Genomic DNA, 13495 nt, shown 5'->3' with positions numbered 1-13495 from the left:
GGGCCGGTTCACTGTCCCTCAGACACTGTTGGGGGCCGGACTATAGTTTGGAAAAAAATGAACGAATTGCTATGCACACTGCTCATATTTTATTTGTAGTAGTGCACAAAAAACAGGAAAAAGAATGCAGTATTTAAAATGAAGAACAATTGTAATCAACAAAAACAAATAATATTTCAATGTGAACTATGGGCCTGCTTTTGGTTCCATATTTGTCACTGCTAGTCGTAGCAAGTGATGCAAGTGTTCATCAGTTAGTCTGGATCTGATTGGAGATTTCAGATGTTTCATTCGGGAAAAAGTCTGCTCACAGACATAGGTGCTGCCAAAGATGGTTGCAATTTTGAGTGCGTGGTTCCTGAGATTATGATATGTCTCTGAGGGGAGAGACGCATAGAAATTAGTAAGGCTGCTTGATTTGAATGCATCTTTCAGCGAGTCACAGGTCTGTAGTTTGGCCAATTCCATTTGGTAAATCGGATCAACAGTTTCAATGTCAACAGAAAATGGGTTCCGGAAAAGCTGTATGTCCTGTTCATGGAGACGAAGCTCTTTAAATCTAATTTGAAACTCCTTTTGCAACATTTCTAGAACATCCATACATGTTTTGTTTGGGAATGCAACTGCTGTTTTTTCTGCAGACAGGTTTTGAGTTGTGGGGAGATGGCAGAAGTTTTCCTCCTTTGCTTGGTTAATGAGCAGGTCTAATTTGACTTGAAATGCTTTCACATGTGAATACATATCACAGATGAGCTTCCCCTTTCCTTGAAGTTGGACATTGAAATTGTTGAGTAGCTCTGTTACATCTGTCAGAAACGCATCTTTGAGCTCTGGTACTTCTTTGTTTTTAGAAAGCACAAAATCATAAACCTGTGGAAGTAAGTCATAAAATCGTTTCAAAACTCTCCCTCGACTCAGCCAACGGACTTCTGTGTGGTACAGAATATCTTCATAGGCAACATTTAGCTCAGACAGAAATTCCTGACACTCTGTGGTTTAGTGCGTGAGATCTAATGAAGTTAACACAAGAAACCACAATTTTCATGCCAGAGTCCAGCTTCAGTGATTTACAACACAGTGCTTGTTGGTGGATGATGCGGTGTATGGCTATTGGATGTGAATGGCTGCGTTTGTCCATCTCTTTGTTAATGCGTGCAACCACTCCTTTCATGGACCCCACCATGCTAGGAGCACCACCAGGTGTCACACTGAATAGTTTACCCCAGTCCAGCTCCAAATCATTCATAGTTTGGCAAACTTTCTCATAGATATCCTCTCCTGTAGTTGTTCCTTTGATGCTTTTCAGTGCAGCAAGCTCTTCCGTGACTTCGAAAGAATCATTTGTCCCACGAATGAAAATTAGAAGTTGTGCAGAATCACGAACATCATTGCTTTCGTCGAGTGCCAATGAGAAATAGCAAAGTTTTTTGAGGAGTATGCAACTGCAGATTCAAATTTTCCCCCATTTCTTCAATCCTTCGTGTAATTGTAGCTCCTGAAAGACTCACTGTACTAAATAAATGCGCCTTCTCTGGACACATCTCTTTGGCCACAGAAAGAAGGCATTCTTTAACAAATTCTCCCTCTGTGAATGCTCTGCCAGTGCGCGCTATGAGCTTGGCAACTTGATAGCTTGCTCGAAGTGATGATATATTGAGCTGCTTTTGCGTCACAGAAGTATTTTGCTGAGTTGTCAATCCATGTTTCAGTCTTAATATTTTATCTTTTCTCACTTGTCCGACCAAAGAATCATATTTATCTTTATGTTGAGGTTGGTAGTGTCGACGCAAATTGTATTCCTTGAACACAGACACTGAATTCTGGCAATTCAGACAAACAGCTCTTTCTTTGTACTCCGTGAAAAAATAATCAGAAGTCCACTTTTCTTGGAATACCCCGCACTCGGAGTCAATTTTTCTTTTTTTTGACATGATGGTGCGCGCGCTTCCCACTGGTGCTGGCTTGCTTGTCCTGCCTGGGAGCTGGAGGGAGGGAGGGAGAGACGGGGGAGCCGCCCCCCTCGCTGATGCCGCCGCCCCCCTCCTCAGCCCGGCCGCGCAGTCCGGACAGGGTGGCCAGAAGGGACTGAAGGGACTTTGCCGCGCCCGGGCTCTGGCGATTCGCCCGAGTTGGCTGGACCTCGCAGTGCAGAGGCTGCCGACTGAGCTTGCCCGGCAGAGGAGATGCCCGCGCCTCTCGCCCGCCGCGCAGAGGCGCCCCCTGCGGGGGGCAGGTCGAGGACGAGGCGCTGGTTCCAGCCCGGTCCCGGCGGGTGCGTGGGGGCTGCGGAGGCCGGCGCGCGGATGAAGTGGCAGGAGGTCATCTGCGGCTGCTTGGTTTCCCCCCCCCAAACCCCGGCGGGGGGGTTCTGTAAATACCGGGGGCCGGATTGAGGATCCCGTATCCGGCCCGCGGGCCGTAGTTTGAGGACCCCTGATCTAGTCCAACCTCTCTGCTAAAGCAGGTTCACCTAGAGCAGGTTGCATAGAATCACACCCAGGTGGGTCGTCTTCTTCCTGCAAGGACTGACTCATATTCTTTTATATGATTTTTGAGTCTAGATTATGATTTTTATGTTGATACAGCAAGCCAAGTATTAAGATTTGACCCAATCTGCAGAGGGTCCGGGTGATTAGAAACCATAAGCTAAGCAGTGCTATAAAATTCTGTACTATGCTACTTATAAAATTGTACTGCACTGATTCTGCTTATAGAAATCCTGTGTTATTCTGATTATAAATTCTATGCTAATCATAAAATGCTGTTAGGAAAATAAAACTTTAATTGTAACTAAAACTTAGTGCTCTCATCATTCTGCCAAAGTTCCCTAAAAGAACCTGTCTGTCCCCTTAGTGTCCAGTGACAATAGAGGCAAACAGAAAACCTTGTAAAAAAACAAAGGAGAAATTGTTGCAAGCAGATTGCTGTCTGTTCATATTTTCAACCAATTCCTGTCTGTTCATATTTTCAGCCAGTTTCTTAAATAATAAATATCAGGTAACTATGCCATCATTTGTCAATTGTCATGTGGACCTGAAGTGCAATACCTTGGCTTTCACATGAGGAATCAGTGTCCCCATCCTGGAGATAGTGGCTGGAAGAACAGAGACAATAGCTAATTTTGTACCCTTGCTTACAATCAACCATGTCTAAACATTCAAACCTCACTTCACACACAAGTTTCCCTACAAATACTGAATCACAGACAGGACTTTACGTTTCACCATCTGGAAATACAATGAAAGAGCTAAAGAAAGGGAGTAGAAAATGCAAATATATGAAGCATACAATCCAGGCAATATTATTTTCTGCCACTGAGAAGACAAGGCAATCAGATTATTGAACAACCCTAAATGACCTTCAAAAGAAATATCATCAACAACAGGCATCTAACAATGCAGAAAAAAGTATAGATAGCAAATGGAAAGCTCACCTATAGCAGCCAACATAGGAGGTTATATAAAATCAGATAACTTAAAACTAATTCAGTGACAAGATGAAAAACTCAGGGAAGTTGAATTTACTGAAGGATCTAATGACAGTTTTGCACACCCTTGATGCAATGGTCTTATGTGAATAATAGAAACACAGAAAGGTTGAGGTTGGAAGAGACCTCTGGAGGTCATCTGGACTCTGGCAGATGACCCTTTGCTCAGCAGGGCCACCTACAGACGGTTGCCCAGGACTGGACAACCAATCTGCACTGAGAACAGGTTCTCTGCTGTTTGTGAACTTTCAGAGTTGGAACTAGACTAAGTATCTTCAGTAACAGTGAGGAAGTGGTAACAAAGAAAGATACTCCTAAGCGGAAGAGCTGAAAACCACTTTTCTTTAAATGTTTACTTTCACAGAAGTTTTGGAGACTCTGAAGGTTTATCAATAACTGGAAAAAGGGAGTGCAGTGGTGGGAGAGAAATAATGCACAACCTCAGAGTTTTTTTAACAAGTTGTACCTGAAAAACAAAATGTGTTCAAAAAGGATCATCTCTACACTCATGTGCTTGCTCCACAGCACTCAATTTTCAGTGTGAACAGTTAGGAGCTATGGCTTCATCCACCTTCATTTCTAGACAAGAACAGAGCATACGGAAAGGACCAGTGGAGACAGTCCTGCACTGGCCCTGGAGAAGATGGGCTATCTGATCTGAGGGAAGACATCTGAGCTAATTCTCTGGAAGAAGATATAACCTGCCTTGCTTTCCAGTCACAGTCAAACCAAAAGATGCTGGCTAGAAAATCTACTGGGTATATCCCAGGAGATCTTGCTGATGGGAAAACACATCCTCCTTCAGCAAAAAGAGCAATTAACCAAAAACTGATCCCTGGAAAGAGCAGGCTTTGCTGTAACTAGCATCTGTAAAGAAGGTCAAGCTTGTGGTCAGAACTATGCCTATACAGTGGCCCTTCAATTCCACAGGAAGAACACCTCTGAAGGCTATTCCTACTATCGTGCCTAGGTACCAAGGGGAACAAACAGCTCTGACAGCTTGGTATATGCCAGCAGCCCCAATCCAGACTGTAGCCTTCCCAGAATCTCCCTGAGGCTGTCAGCTGTGAAACATATTCGTAGTACATGAGCCTCATCTCCACACTTAGCTCTTGCTAAGGTGTGCCCTGATTCATGTGGGATATCTTATTGTAACAGAGGGACTTACCTGTGAACAGCACACTGAGCAAGGGGGTGATGCTGTTGATGAAGAGGCCATGAACATTGGCTGGCAAGGTGTCTCGGTTCTTCTCTAAAAAGTTCCCAGCCGTATATTGTACCTAGGGGAAAGAGCAGCAAGTCACTAAGGCCAGCAGTGCTCACAGGCTTGCTGTGAAAGCCACCTCCACAGCTTGCCAGGAACAACTGCTAAACTGCATGTACACTGGCTCAAAAGTGAATTCTGTAAATGCATATGCACCCCATTCAGATGCAAATCCTGAGGAACAAAACCCAGAGGATGGCACTGAGGCATTAGAACCACAGGAGTGCAGCATAACACTGAGACATTTGCCTTTTCTTGTTCTGCTTTCCTTGATTATTATGAAGTTTCATTTACTTTTGGTTTATGCTTCACTCTTTTCCTTGCTCTCCCCCTATTCCCTTTGAATAGGCTTCCCTCCTGTTGTCATGTATCCCCTTGTTTCTCTTGCTCCCTTTCTTATCTCCAGTCTGCCACTCTCCTTTCTATGTTAGGTGTTAATTTTTGTAATAAAGAAAGTCACAAGTAATAACTTAGTCAACAACTGTGGGATTAGATTACTAAATTACATATTACAATGACCCGATTTTCATCTCTACTACTGTGCCAAAAATTATCTCCAATCAATCCAACATATTTGTGCCATTTCTTTCAAAATTGGTAGCAGTAAGGTTATATGCAATAGTCCTAGAACACAAGCTGTTTAGTTACCATTTGAATGTATAAATGAGTGCCTCCATTTTCAAAACATTAATTACCTGGCTGCTCTCACTGTGTTCCTCAGTGCTTGCAATAAAATAATGACTGCTGTACTCTGGACCCCAATAGGTAAAGGTAAAGCCATTAGACTGTCCTTTGGTGCTGCACAGTGGATGCAGGACTTTTATTTTATAACTTATTATATGTTAATCCTCTCTTCTGTCAGTCCTATTATCACTCACCAGAATAGGTTAATTACTGTTGAATGTGATAGTCTCCCAAGGCAGCTCTTCTTCCCTATAGGCAGCTTGGCTCAGCTGGAAAATGTGCCGAGACAGAAAAAACAGAGGTTGGAGCACCCAGAAGACTTGGTTAGACAACACCACCTTCCTTCCCACCCTGAGCAAAGCACAGAGGCGTGGCTCTTATTCATGGCATCAGAGGCACAAGATGAAACTGCTGTTCTGCATGCTCTTCCATAAGCTTGTCACTCACTGATGCTGGTGCATAAAGCAGGAATGCTTCTCAAAGCGCAAGCATCCCTGCTCTGCCAACTTTAGTCATTGCTTGACCCTTCTGCTCCTTCCTTCCCTGCACCAGTGGCTCCTCTGCCACAGCAGAGAAAATTGCTGCTCTTTACCCTGCTTCACTAATCATTATTTCTGCCCTTCCAGACAATAGACCTGTTTTCCCCCAAGTTCTCCTTCATATGCCAGGTAGATCAGTGCTCTACTTTCCCCACCACACACAGCAGACTTACATGGTTAAAGAAGTGCTGCAGCTGCTTATTGGCTAAATTATGCAAAGCTATTCAAAATGATTCACTGCAAAGTTTTCAAACCCAAAAATATCCAAGATACCTAAAAGAGGGAAGAAGAGCTCACCATGGAGCCTGCAGACCACCCCTGCAGATAGCTGCATGCCCCAACACACAACTAAATCTCCCATCACCCAGATCTTGTGACACATGGAACTCCCAGTCAACTCACCAGTGGCACCTCTCTCATAACTCCCCTTAGAGAGCTAGTTAGGAGAAATCCCACTCCAACCCCCAGTTCCTCTGCAAAGCCAGAGTACCCCAGAACTAGTCTCACAGTTGCTTTAGACCAACCAACTACCCAGAGTTGGCTGAGGCCCTACAAACTTCATGCTTCTGACTAGTAACTCCAATATGATCACATTTTTTAAAATGCAGTCTCTGTGAAACCTTGTATTGTGCCTTTCCTACATCGTGGATGAGGGATGTACGTTTGGGGACAGAACAGGAGCAAGGCAGGCAGAACTCACCTATTTCCCTCAGCTCCACCTCAGGATGCATGTTCTCAGCCAGCAGCTCATTGATCTTGCAAACTATCCAGCCAAATACTTGGTCGGCCATATGCCACCTTCACAATGGAGTCCCAAGCATCTGCACAGAGAGAATGGCAGTGGCTCACTGAAGGGCTCTGAGGAGAGTAGGGAATACAGCATACAAGCTGGCTCAACACATTCACCTCTAGCAACGATGTTTAGTGGTTTATGAAGTTATTTTAAAGATCAGATAAACATTAGATATGTCTGAACATCCCTTCCCTCTGCAAGCTCACACAGAGCTCTTTCATTCAGACATCCTCACAATCTTTCTATAAGATCAGTTATGACATACTAGGGCACTTGTGAGACCATCTAAAATGGAAAATTTAATTTCAAAAAACATCCAGCCATTTTTTAGAATATCCAGAGACTTGCTTTCCCCTCTACAGGTTTACTTAATATGGATCCCCTCACAGCTAAACCAAGCAGGAGGCTCCAAGTTCTACTTGGAAAATTGAATGGTTCTGTTCCTCCTGGCCCACAGCTGCAAAGTGTTTAAACACTGTGGGCAAGAGGAGAATGCAACTGATGGAAAACTTGCTGACATTCTAAGAAGAAAGACCAAATCAACATGACCTACTACATGATGCACCTACTGATGGGAGGTGTTTATTTTATTGTCTAGAGAAATGCAAGAGAAGACATTTGGGAAGCAGAACTAGATAATTCACCATTTGCACTTTTTTCTTCCATTCTTGACCTGTGGGTGTGATTTTTAGTATTATAATGAAGGTAGTTCACTTCAGGACACCTTGAAAGTAAGTTTTGTTGCCAAGTTGGACGGCTGGATATCGGCCTTGCCAAGCTGTCCAATAACTCATCCTATACACAATAGAACCTAGGTGCTCTGGTTATGGTCTAGAGAATAAGGACTGAGGTTATTATGGTCTATAGAATAGGGACTTCAAGTAACACAATCTCAGATAACAAGCAGCATAGCTAACATGGAGATTAACTCTTTAAAATCAAGATATTTCTATAGCTGTTTCACAAAATATAGAAAGATTTGGTAAAACTTTAAGGTAATCTGCAACAGGTGGACTAGAACACCTTGGTCGTTTCCACAATCAGATTTATACACGATTACATGAATATTCATTTGTTAACTTCCAACCCTCTAACAATGATTCGATGGACATCTACAAAGTCCAATCAGGGTCCTCTAGTGACATGTCCTTCAGATCTGGTCTGCTAGAATATACTCAGTGGAGGTTTTGTATACAATCATGTAATAAATCATCCTCATCAGTCTTAGGTAGCAATGTAGCAGGATTTAAGGTGGAAACAGCTAATCCACATTTGGCACCATCCAGCTATTCCAAGGAAACCTCAGAGTTCCCTTTTTGTCTGTGGGGGAGCTATCTGGCTAATAGCTTCTTTTTGTTCAATTCCCAACCTCCTTTGTCCCTTTGAAATTTCAAATCCAAGGTAAATCACTGTTTGTTTTACTAATTGTGCCTTTGTTTGAGGCATTCTATAAACTGCAAGTCCTAGGAAATTCAACAAACTTAAGGTTGTTTCTTGACACTGTTGTTCAGTTCGAGCTCCTAAGAGCAGATCATCCACATATTGTAACAAAGTAACTGGGGGATTCTCACCTTGCCAGTCTTCTAATTCTTTAGCTAAGACATTACCAAATAAGGTTGGACTAGTCTTGGATCCTTGAGACAACACAGTCCAGCATAACTGCATATTCCTTCCAGTAGTCTGACTTTCTCATTCAAAGGTAAACAACTTTTGGCTCTTAGTTTCCAATGGGATACAGAAGCCTTTTCAGAGACATTAGACAACAACATATATGGATTAGGAACCACTGGGTTGATACGAAGCTACTTTTTTGTTTGACTATGTCTGTAAAGTATTAAGCTGATGCTTGCAAAATATTTGTGCTTGCCTAATCTACAAGGTGTGTGTAAGCCAGTCAGAAGACACCAAGAAGATAAAGAAGAAACAAACTAGTACTAACCAGCTTTGTAGTTTGGATTGCTGCCAAGAACAAATGCGCATGAGCAATGGAGGACGGTTCAAAAGTTCATAAAGAGGAAGACGTCAAGCCTTCATCAAAAAGACCCCCCCAGACAACCACCAGGAAGTAGTGTGCAAGCGCCAAGAAGGCATTCTCTTATTTTGAATAAAACACCGCTCACTCTCGAATAGTTAATGAATATGTATAAGTGTATAAAGCAGAAGTCAGTAAAGAGACCAAGCCCCCCCTGCCCTGCCCCGCATGCCCAGCACTGAATAAACAAATACCTGCTTAGTAGTCATCTGACTATTGAGTTCTTTGTTTGCGAGATTTCTCGGCTTCAGAGTGTACATCTACAACAATTTGGTTGATTCTGCGTAAATCTTGAATCAGTCTGTATTCCTGCAAACAAGGCTTCTTCTTCAGCTCTACCTTACCTGGAGCTACGTTCTTCGCTCTTCATGGTTGTTGAGTGGACCATACTGATACAAAGATTAACCTTATCAGCCTTCTCTAACAGAATGGGATCCAGTGTCATCTGCCGATGAAATGAATTGCAAATAAAAGGCAGAGAAATCAGCAGGGGAAAAAATTAAAACAATTTGAAAAACCTAGCTGTATTTGCAATAAAAAAAAATGGCATCTACACAAAATGTAATAATTAAAGCAGTGCCTCTACCTAGAAAGATTATTGTACAAGATAGCCATCAACTCATGGAAATTATGAAAACACCTGCCAGTAAGAAGATTATTTATAAAAATTTAAAGCCATAATAAGGTATTGCCATCTGGCCTGGTCTGGGAAACACCTGCCAGAAAATTTCAGCCACTGTTTTTCATGCCTTAACTTCTGAGCTAGTAAGTACTTCCTAGAAAACAGCACAATTTTGTTTTAATTATGGATTGTATCTTCCTTAGCATGCTACACTCACAAAACACAGAGGCAAGTGAATTCCTACTTAGCTTACTCCACAGGAACCACTCCTCTTATCCAAATAAGAACCTGAGAAAAAGAAGGGTGAGGTGCAGGAATCAGTCCAAATTTAAGAAACAAATAGAGGTAAGGTGTCAGCAGCATGGGGCTTGACTGGAAACTGTTTCCCTCAGGCTAAGCTGTGATCAAACTCCCTGGCATACGGCCTGAGCTGGACTGTGCTGGAAGCCTTGGAATATAGATCCGTGTTCAGGGTTCCCAGGGGAGCATGATTTAGGAAATTCTTGTGAAAGGAGGCCAGGGAAACATCCCTAGGGAAGCTAGGGGTGACAGAACAGTGTGCTATGTTAAGGAGGCAGTTCTCTTAAGGAGGCTAAGATGGTATTTGCCCTATATATGGAAGACAGCAAGAAAAGCAGAGTCTCTTCATTGGGAGCAGCACATCTCAGAAACACTGCCAAATGTGAGATACCCAGATCCAAAGCTACCCCTTTTTCCTGAATCTATAGCATTATGTTTTCTCACCTCTTCCCTCCTAGTAACAGGATGCAATCTTAAGTTTTGTGACAGCTAGCTTGTTTCTAGAAAGCTGGCCCAAAACTAGCAAGCCCTAGATGCCTCTTACTTTTCTGCTTCTCATATCCATTAGTACCTATTTTACTCCTGCTAATGGAAAACACAGCCATCACAATTCTCTGTCCTAGACAATGAAAAGTTGTCTACAGACCCTCAACACTTGTCCTACTACGTGTTTCACAATATTTGGAGACCAAAAAAGTAGACCCTATGCTTTTAAATGATGGCCATCCTTGGCCTAGTTATACTGGTTTATTTGGTTTTTTTTTGTCATGGGGTTAACTTACTAGTTCTGTCATTCAGGATAACTGACTTACCTTTTTACTTATGCACTATTCTAATGTGTCCAGGCACCCCCATTACATGCTCAATGCTCAGTATAAGCAGAGCACACCAGACCATACCTGTGTTAGCTCCCTTTCAGCTAGCATCACCAAAAGGATTCTAAGCAGAATGGGAAAGAGAATTATAAATTAATTGTAGAGAGCTTTGTGGCAGGTGCTGCAGCCTGCGATGCCCGTGAAGGACCTTGAAGGCTAAAGAAGAAAGATCCAGAAAAGGAACGAGACTTTTTTCCTCCCCCCCCCCTCCCCCCTTCCACCCCTGATGCATTGACTGTATTTTCGGGGAGGGTGAAAGGGGGTCCAGGGGATCTGTGGCAGGAATGCAAGTGAGAAGTGGTTAAGTGATGGGTTTTGGGAGTCGCTATGGCATGTTCAGTATTTTGTCAAACAAATCAACTTTGAGAGTGGCAGCCTGTGCAATACGAGGCTGTTAAAGAGTTAAGCAAAGCAGTGCGGGAAGGGAGGATTCATATTACATTTGCTATGTCCCTTCTTGAAGTGATGGCAGAGCCTTATACACTCACACTGCATGATTGGAAGTCATTGCTTTGTATGGTACTAACTCTGATACAGTATATGATGTGGTTATCTGATTTTTGTGAGCTATGTGTAGTGGCCTTGACTGAAAACCTTAATCGGGGAATTGCTGTTAACTAGGAGCACTTGGCTGGAGAAAATAATTGTGCTGATTCTGTGACTCAGGCAAGGTAACCCAGGGACAACTATTTGCAAATGAAGGACATGGCTATTAAGGCAGTCCAGATATGGGAGTCTCGCCACAGTCTTGCAGGGTCCTAAAGAGTCATATACTAACTTTATTGATCGGCTTCAGAATATTTTGCAACAACAGGTCGAGCATGAGGAAGCTCGAGGGTTGCTTTTAAAACAACTAGCTATGATAATGCCAAGGAAAATTGTAAACAGGCAACTTTCACAATCGCAACCCCGACATGTTTCAAATGATTATAATGCAGAACTCACAGCAGACTGTAACTCTCAAGCTGAGTTCTGGAATGCAGCATAACACATTTTTTTTGTTTCTCTAGTCTCTTCTGTAAGAATAGTACACGTTCTTAACTTGCTTAGTAAATTAGGCTGCTAGCTTGCTAAAGAAAGTAATACTACGAAAGCTATTTTTTTTTTTCTTTCCTGGCTTATTAACAGATGTTGATTCTGTCAGTCATATCTTGCTACAGAACCGAGTTGCTACTGATTTTTATTATTAGTACAGGGACACGACTGTGAAGACTTTGATAGGATGTGTTATGTGAATCTGAGTGACCACTCTGAATTAAGTCACAAAAGTATACAAAACTTAAAAGCCTTAAACAAAAATCTGCAGCAGAGCCAGGGGCGGGATGCCTTTGGTCTCTTCTCACGGCTGGGAAACTTTGGGCCGTGGCTCAAAAGTATTGCAGGTTTTATTATAATTGCCTTAACCACCTTATTGATGTTTGCCTTATATCCCCCATGACTTTTTTCCTGTATTCAGCATTTAGTTGATCATAACATAAATCAGGTCATGGTCACCCAGCTACACATAACCTTTGCCTTGTCGCAATTAACAGGCAAAAAAGAGGAGGATAGAGAATGTCTGAGGAGAGATATAGGAGAGGAAGATGGAGAATGTCTGACCTAAGAAGAGATGAGAGAACAGCTAGGTATTGTGAAGGAGAGTAGGAAAGATGAACATGGTTATTTAGTGATAAATAGGTGTCTGCATGCTTGTAGTGATATATAGCTATGTAACTGCATGAATGATTTCTGCCCTGAGCCTGGTGGTGCATGCAGCTGCGGTTTGTGTCCGAGCTCAGAGATGTAAATAGGGGCTTCTCTGTTACAGTAAAGTGTCTCTGGTTGCACAAGAAAAAAAAAAAAAAAAAGGTGATTAAGCTGTAAATACTGTATACTATTATTTTTCGGGGGTTTTTTAAGCAACTTTTTTATTTCCCTGTTTGTGTATAGTTATAGTTATATATATATTTTTAAAAAAACCAACAAAATAAAACAACACAAAGCAACCAGAACATTTTGAGAAACTTTTATAATTAACTTCTACATTTAATTCCAGCAACAATCTAAAGGTTCAGCTGTTTGTTTAGTTCTAAGTTTTCATTGTATGCTTTCAGGTTCTTTGAAAAGCAGCAATAACAGCTGAGCAATTATTTCAAGTAAAACTTTCTTCTACAAAATTTCCACTTCCATGCTTTAGAATGGAGGCACAGTGGAACACTCACCCAAGTGCAAGATTTCAAGAGCTTTTAAGTAGGTTTTATCTTTTTTTTTAATATAAGAAAATGTTTCTTAACAGCTTATATATAGAATTTACAAGTTAAACACAATTTCTCATGCTCATTTATTTGCTTAGAAGTTTCTGATAAAATATTTTCATAAAATTTCCATAGCTTATTGCATGTTCTTATAAAAAATCATAAACCTCTGTATGAAATGCGCTGATAACAGAAGTTTTACATTTTGTGAACCTGATTGAAATGTACAAATGCACACATAAAATAAGGCTGAAATTGGTAATTAAGTGATGAGGGAAAAAAAGAAAAAAAATGAAAAGTCCATAACATGTTAAAGCAACCTTTTGAAAAAAAAAACCAAAACAAAAAGGGGGAATTGTAGGGAACAGAGACAGTGGTTTGTTTTGACACTGATAATGTGCATCTGTGGCCTTGCTTTGACTATATGCAGCTGAGATCCTGCAGCAAAGAGGTAAATAACTTTGAGGGAGTATGAGAAGACACCAGGATGAGACAGAAAGGAGGAATGTGATCTCACCTCTAGAAGATAACGAAACAGCATGAACAGCAGAGTAGCCTTTACTGAACAGCGCTAAGGAATGTGCTGTATGAACCTTTCAGACCATCCGGAGTCAATTCACAGTCAGTTACAAAAATTGAAGGGCATGTCAAAGGACTTACAGCAT

The 13495-nt window shown here is 41.8% G+C and overlaps 1 long non-coding RNA gene across 1 annotated transcript; it reads left to right on the top strand.

Annotated features, from left to right (window-relative positions):
• The first annotated feature begins 207 nt into the window (after positions 1-207).
• Positions 208-13141, top strand: LOC119140687. Its single transcript, XR_005101686.1, has 3 exons — positions 208-604; positions 9562-9568; positions 13130-13141. It is a non-coding gene; the product is annotated as an uncharacterized LOC119140687 (long non-coding RNA).
• The last annotated feature ends 354 nt before the right edge of the window (positions 13142-13495 follow it).

Source organism: Falco rusticolus, chromosome W (assembly GCF_015220075.1).
Source record: "Falco rusticolus isolate bFalRus1 chromosome W, bFalRus1.pri, whole genome shotgun sequence".
NCBI lineage: Eukaryota > Metazoa > Chordata > Aves > Falconiformes > Falconidae > Falco > Falco rusticolus.
The sequence above is the reverse complement of the archived record's forward strand: the minus strand, read 5'-3'. Positions and strand labels throughout refer to the sequence as shown.